The sequence below is a fragment of the Tupaia chinensis genome, unplaced genomic scaffold (genome assembly GCF_000334495.1).
Source record: "Tupaia chinensis unplaced genomic scaffold, TupChi_1.0 Scaffold000594_1, whole genome shotgun sequence".
Lineage (NCBI taxonomy): Eukaryota > Metazoa > Chordata > Mammalia > Scandentia > Tupaiidae > Tupaia > Tupaia belangeri.
This window is the reverse complement of record NW_006160110.1, coordinates 359,421-365,909: the sequence shown is the minus strand read 5'-3', so window position 1 is coordinate 365,909 and position 6,489 is coordinate 359,421. Positions and strand designations below refer to the sequence as shown.

Here is a 6,489-nt window from a genome sequence, read left to right as displayed (position 1 = left end):
GACACATACTCAAAATAACTTGTTAGAGGATACAATTTTAATGTCTATAATTTTCAAGTTACAGTTAAATGTAAAGCAAAATAAAATGGGGAAACTACATTGGATCAGAAGTCAAATTTCTAGGTTCCCAGTGTCAGTGAATTCATTATTTAAGGTATCTAATTCTCTCAGTTATGTATATAAAGCTTTGATATTTGGCTTTAAAGATACACACACACACACACACACACACACACACACAAATTTATCTCTTTATCGTTTAATACAGTTCTAGTAGCTTTTTGCTAAATTTAACTAAGTGGTGTACATTAGCTATTATTAATTTAATGTTATTTATTAAGCACATTTTATTTAAATAATTCAAACTTCAAGCTCTGCAGAGCTGAGAAACCTCTCATGGTCTGGTAGATACTGCGAAGTAGCCATGATGATGTATATTCTGTCCATTGGGTTAACTGCTGTGGTTTGTTTGATGGCTTGAAAACAAACATTACATGGCACTTAAATCAAAATTCCCATTACCAAGCAGAAGTATCCGCTTCTATCTAAGCAGATACTTCTCCCCCTTGTTTAGAAATATATAGATACTAGAAGCAAAGGAGATATATAATTTAAAATGTCAATTTGTTTTTAAGCTTTTTTCTTGTTTGTTAGTTTTGCATAAAACTTTAATGTTAAACAAGCTCTATGTAGTCTGCTCTTGCTATTTCAGAGAAAAAAAGGTGCTTCAAATATATTGATTGCTTTTAGTGAAATGGTTCCTTAGTTCATTAACAGTGATTGCACAATAATAACAATTTTAAAGGAGAACCAAAAGTTAAAACAAAGCTGTTAGCATTATCTTCACGTTTGTAGAAATCATTTTCATCTCATATTGTGATGTTTAGAATGGGATCAGAAATTTAAGCACAAGTGTCAATTTGTTCTCACAATACCAAAATCACTGAAACAGGGCCTGGTAATCTGACTTAATATGTGACATAAACGTGATGCTTTTAAGGATTTGGTAGACATGAGCTTATGTTTTGCAAATAATTGTCATATTTTTTATGAATATCTTTCTCCACTGTTTTTCCTGTACTGCGCAGCTTGATAAAGTGAACCTCCAAGTAGTTTGGTGCCATTATTTTATTAAATTTTTAATGGAGAAAAAGAATAAAAGTTTTCCACTTGGATGTATTATGCTGCATGGTTTTAGCTAGTTTTAGGAGTTACAATTTTATCTATAGGATAAGGAAACTGTGTAAACAATGAACTGTGTAACATATTCTTTTATACTCCCATTGACTTTGACTTTATTTTTTATGTCATGATTAGCTACAAAGTGCAGGCGAAAGTTTATCCTACTAGCATGGTGATTACAGTGCTGGAATCTCACGTGGTCAATCGCAGTTCAAGTACGGGACCTGGCAGCTTGCTTTCTCTCTTTTTCTTTCTCCCTCTCTGTCTCTCTCTGGTCAAATAAATGAATGAATGAATAAAAATAAAATTAAGTAATTCTTAAAAAGAAGTTTATCAAGCTTGAGTGAAACATGAACTTTGTTTGAAGGACACTAGGATATCTAAAGAACATAAATTAAAGTTCTGCCAAAAATATGTGAGCTCCTCAAACTATACAGTCTTAGATGAAAATTTAAGATGTTCAGGAAGAAGATCTAATAGAGAAAGAGAGTAACAAGTGTTGGGAGTTATCAGGGTGGAGGAATCACCTGGTATTAATTGTTGGTGGTCAGTTTTCAGAGAAAAGTATGTTCATGGCACAGTATTTCCAATATTGATGGTTACCTTTATTTTGCGACAGTCAGATGTTCCTATTTTCCCTCCATTTACCAGTTTTCTTTCCAAGCCCTGCTTACAATGATCGATTGAATGTCACTGAACCCCTTGCTCAATCCTGTTTCTGAAAATGATCTATATTTGCACAGTGGAATTCCTCTGGGGCATTGCAGCCTTCATTGGGCTTTGAACTATGCTCCAGTGCTCATACCCCGGGCCCAACCTATCTTTCCCATCAGCTGTCTCCAACCTGTCTCTACCTTACCTTTGTGGGCATAGACATGAAAAGGTCAAAATGTTGGGACAGTGGAGGGTGGTGAGGGACTCACTTTATGTCAGATCAATTCCAGGGACTTTGCTTCAAGCCTAGAAAAACATTCCATGCTAGAAATAGAAACTCTTGGAACAATAATTCAATTCTAGACTTTCTGTCATCAGAAGCTTTAACGATGCTAATTCATCCATCAGTTGTCTACAGTTGTCAAATTTATGGCCACATGCACAAATTCCACAGGGTTTTGGTATCCAAATGATTTAGTGACATATACTTTCTGAGTTTGCCAAATGATCAACCTGATGGCGTGATAAAAACCTACATAGAATGTATGTGTTATATGGTATATACTACATTAAAGATAGTAGCAAAGTATTTTAGAAGGTCTTCTCATTATTAGCAGCATGAAACAAGTTTTGAACATCAGAAGTCAGATTATACGTTTCCTGTGTAAGAAACTCTATAGACATCATTTGGGATTTTTAGGCTTTTACAATCTAAATAGATAGAGGGCCTTCTGGGAATAAACAGAAACTTTAAACCAAAGAACAAGTGGGCAGCCAGATATAAATATCACTAGATTGACAGCTCTACTATGGGCACTTGTAGGTTATGGAATCAGAGAAAAGAGAAACGGATTGCTAGTCTTCTGTTTCACATTGCCCTGGCTCACTTTTCACCACTCTGCTTTTCTAACTTTGCCTAATCGACATTTCAAGACAGCTTGGGCCTGTTTTTACCTGTTTTCTGAGGTCTGAGCCAATGACAGCCAAAGCATGTTCCCTAACAGAATTCTGCCTCCTGGCAACGTAGAAACAGACTCCAGGGACATACTGTGTCAGAGCTTCTAGAGTTCTTATCGTCAAGAGAGTCAAGGGCCTGCAGTCAGGTGCTTTGACGGTGTTGTTACCCATGGGCTTTGCTTTAAAGGCGTGCTAAGGGGACTGTGGAGTCCCTGCTCAGTGGTGCTGCCTCTGCACCATCTCCCTTCTCATGGTAGGGACTGGGCGCATGGGTTGACCAAGACACTTGTGTACATTTAGAAAGGTCAGTGGGAAGAGCAGACTTTCTTCTTAGCAATGATATGGGGGGAGGGGACTCCTTATATTAGGAATAAATGAATGTGGAGAATAATCCCCATTCCTCCAGGGTACATTTTAATAATACAAGTGACTGATCCACTTAATGTCTGCCTGATTCAAACTGTACATTGCCTGGCTTTTCATTAATAATGAATCCACAGGTAAACAAATGCTTCACATTAAATGCCTCTTAAATGTGTTTAGTGCCTACTGCCAGAAAACCTATTAAACACTGTGGTCTAGGAAAGGCAAAATTGAACAGGAACTGTTTGTGATTTGATGGAAGTACTTTTTATTGTTTTTAACGGGAAAGCTCATGTGTACTCCTATATTGCATATGGGGAATAATGTCCAAATCTCAAATAATTTCTTATTCTTTTTATTAATAAGGTAATAAAAATAAATAAGTATATTAGTAATAATAATGTGACATATTATCAATAATAATACGTAGAACATGGGGAACAGCAGGTGGCCTGGTGGTTAAGGTGCTGGACACTACCACATGGCTGACTGTGGTTTCTGTCCCAGACCTGATGGCTTGCTTTCTCACTTTCCCTCTCTCTCTCTCTGTCTCTCTCTGATCAAATTAAAATAAATAGATGAATAAATAAAATTAAATAAATCTTTAAAAATGATATTACATAAAACATTTAAATTTGTATCTTTATACAAACTTGTTAAATAATAAATGATGCTACATATTTCTTTTTCCTGTAAGTATAGTGAAATTAGAGAATGAAGAATAGCTTATATCCTGTCTTTTCTCAGCCTTTAAGTTACCTGTACTAAATTATCCTCAAAGTTATTTCTTTCAAAGTAAAACAGACCATGCAGGCAGGTTTCTCGATTTAAATGTAAGTAGCATTTACTTAATTTATTTGTTTTAAGTATGTTCTTATGACTCAATTAAAATGAAACCTTACTGAATGGTATTAAAGTATTCTTAAATCAAAAATTCAGCTCTTGATATTTTTAGAATTTCATTTGCTTTGTTTTCATTTTTGTTTTTTCTCCATTTACAAAGATTGGATTAATCATTGATGGGATTGTATGCTCTCTCTTTCTTTTTAATTGGTTGACCTCGTCCAATGACTTTTTACATCTAAGATCAGAGAATTTTCTAAATTTGGAAAAGATCATATAGATTATTTTGCCCTCTGCCCCCCCCTCCTTTTTTTGGAGTGGTTTTTGCTATAGCTGGGGAGCATGTGCTTGCCAGAAAGACAGAGAGAGACAGAAAGTGAGAAATCACTCCCCAGGGGGGATGGCCATACCACAATCCCTTCTCCTCCATTCTCCTTTCAGGATGTTGGGCACACATGCACCCAATGTAAGTTTAAGCCACCAGGTCCAGGACTCGAACCATGATCAGCTACATGGAAGTCCAGTGACATAGCCATTATACCAACTGCTGGTTCCCCTCTGCTCTCTCTTTTAACTGGAGGAAGAAATTAAGTAACCCAATTAAGTTATTTGTAACAGATCTGGATAGTTTAGAAAGTTTCTAAATTCTAGGTTCAACATTCTCAATCCCAGACCTGTCCCTCCTAAAGAGGCTACCTTGTAGTAGATCAGGGATTATCTCAATTTTAGCACTAAAAATTCTACATTCTATATCCTTTAGTCTCAAGGAAGGCAAGGCAGGTGGTTATCCTACTAGATACCTGCTGTTCATAGGTTTCAATACTCTGTCTATTCCCCTTTCTGCTCCGGATTTCCACATAACCTATCATGGCATTTAATAGCCTATAGAATCAGCAAGTTTATTCTTGTATCTCGTATACAACTCTACAATTGGTTCCTCCTCATCTTTAGCATTCTTTATGTCAGTCATTTGCTCATTTCACAACCTAGTCGAATGTCTATAATGTTGTCTATCATTTTTAAAATCACTTCATCAAATTATATACATTTTAAAAAAATATGTCGATTGCATGCTTTCCAGTTTTTCATCCTCTCTGAAATGTTAAGCCCTTATTAAAAATAAATGTTTTTAACCCATCACTGTTTTGGCTAACCATTTATAAGAAATATATGAGTGTGGTAGTTGGCAATTGTGAATGTAGGTGTATATAAAATAAAAGTGCCTACTTTGGCATTGGGGCCAAAACAAAATTTGATATGAGAGAATTCATAACAGCTGTGAGAATTCTAAGGTACCATCAATATTAGCAATATTTCTTCTTTCCAGCAACTCACTTTTTCCTTAAGGCCATTGAAGCATAATATTATAACTTTCTTCATAAAGCTGTTAGGTAGAGCTATGGAATAGTTCTTTTGAACCAAATGTAGAAGAGTCTAGAATTTGAGAAGCGAATTATAAAACTGGACTGATTTAAGTGTAAGAAGAAATTGCACTCGAATAAACTCAACTTGCCGAGTCAATGCAATCATAGATTTAATGCAGTTTGAAACTATAAAGCTTTTATAGTTTTAAACCATGAAAGTAAGGAATGAATTCCCCTAAACAACTTTGTTGCTTTTGTGTGTGCGTGTCATGGTTTTCCACTGTGAAGTGACTCATTTTTGTTTGTTCTTGTCAATATAGTATATGTTTTCATATCTTAATTTATCAGTTAACAACAAAAGGAATAAAGTGTGAGGATAATGTTCAGTAACTTGATATTTGAACAGGCATCTATAAAAATAAAGGACATTTAGTACCTATTTAGAAATGCATACTCACAGACTCTGAATTAACGTAGACTGGGCTTACTCCTGGGTGAGCTTAAGCAAGTCATCAAAACTTTCCAAGGCTCAGATTTCTAGTCTTTACAATGAAGATAAGAACAGTATCTACCACATGGGGAAACTATAAAAAACTAAGGGTCATAATTAATCATGACTTAAAGAATTTAGCAAACTGCTCATGCTACTTTTCTTGCTGTTGTTGCTGTCCTCCACAGGGAGCTCAAAGCTTTACTGAATCCTATCTTTCTGGACCACCTCTTTTATGCTATTTGTCAGAACTGGTTTCATCTCTATCCATTCTGTAGAGAAACTTAGAGCTTACCAGATAACTCTAAGGACTGTGAATTATTAAATTACTAAACACACCTATTCTATGTTTGTACTAAAAAGGCAAAGCTGAATGATGCAGAGGGGAAGCACTAATGGCTAGAGATAGGTTGATTTACATTTAAAAATGGTTGATGATACAGAATGTGGACAATTCACTTTATTCAGTACATTCATGTGGTCAAGAAAATTCTGAAAACAAGAAATTCTATTTTGTGCACAATTCCTAATGCGTTTATGTATCAGTACACAGTTTTCTTGCTTTCTCTTAGTATCAATTATAGGAGGAGCCAGACATTGGCGCAGCAGTAAAACGCTGTGGTCTGTGAAGCTGAC

At 35.5% G+C, this 6,489-nt stretch overlaps 1 long non-coding RNA gene across 1 annotated transcript in view; it reads right to left on the bottom strand.

Moving 5' to 3' along the window:
* The window catches only part of LOC102492209 (uncharacterized), a 60,155-nt gene extending 57,305 nt beyond the window's left edge, over nucleotides 1–2,850 (bottom strand). The window contains exon 1 of the long non-coding RNA XR_335981.1: nucleotides 2,791–2,850. This is a non-coding gene — a long non-coding RNA (uncharacterized LOC102492209). The remainder of the gene's footprint in view (nucleotides 1–2,790) is intronic.
* Between the last annotated feature and the right edge of the window lie 3,639 nt (nucleotides 2,851–6,489).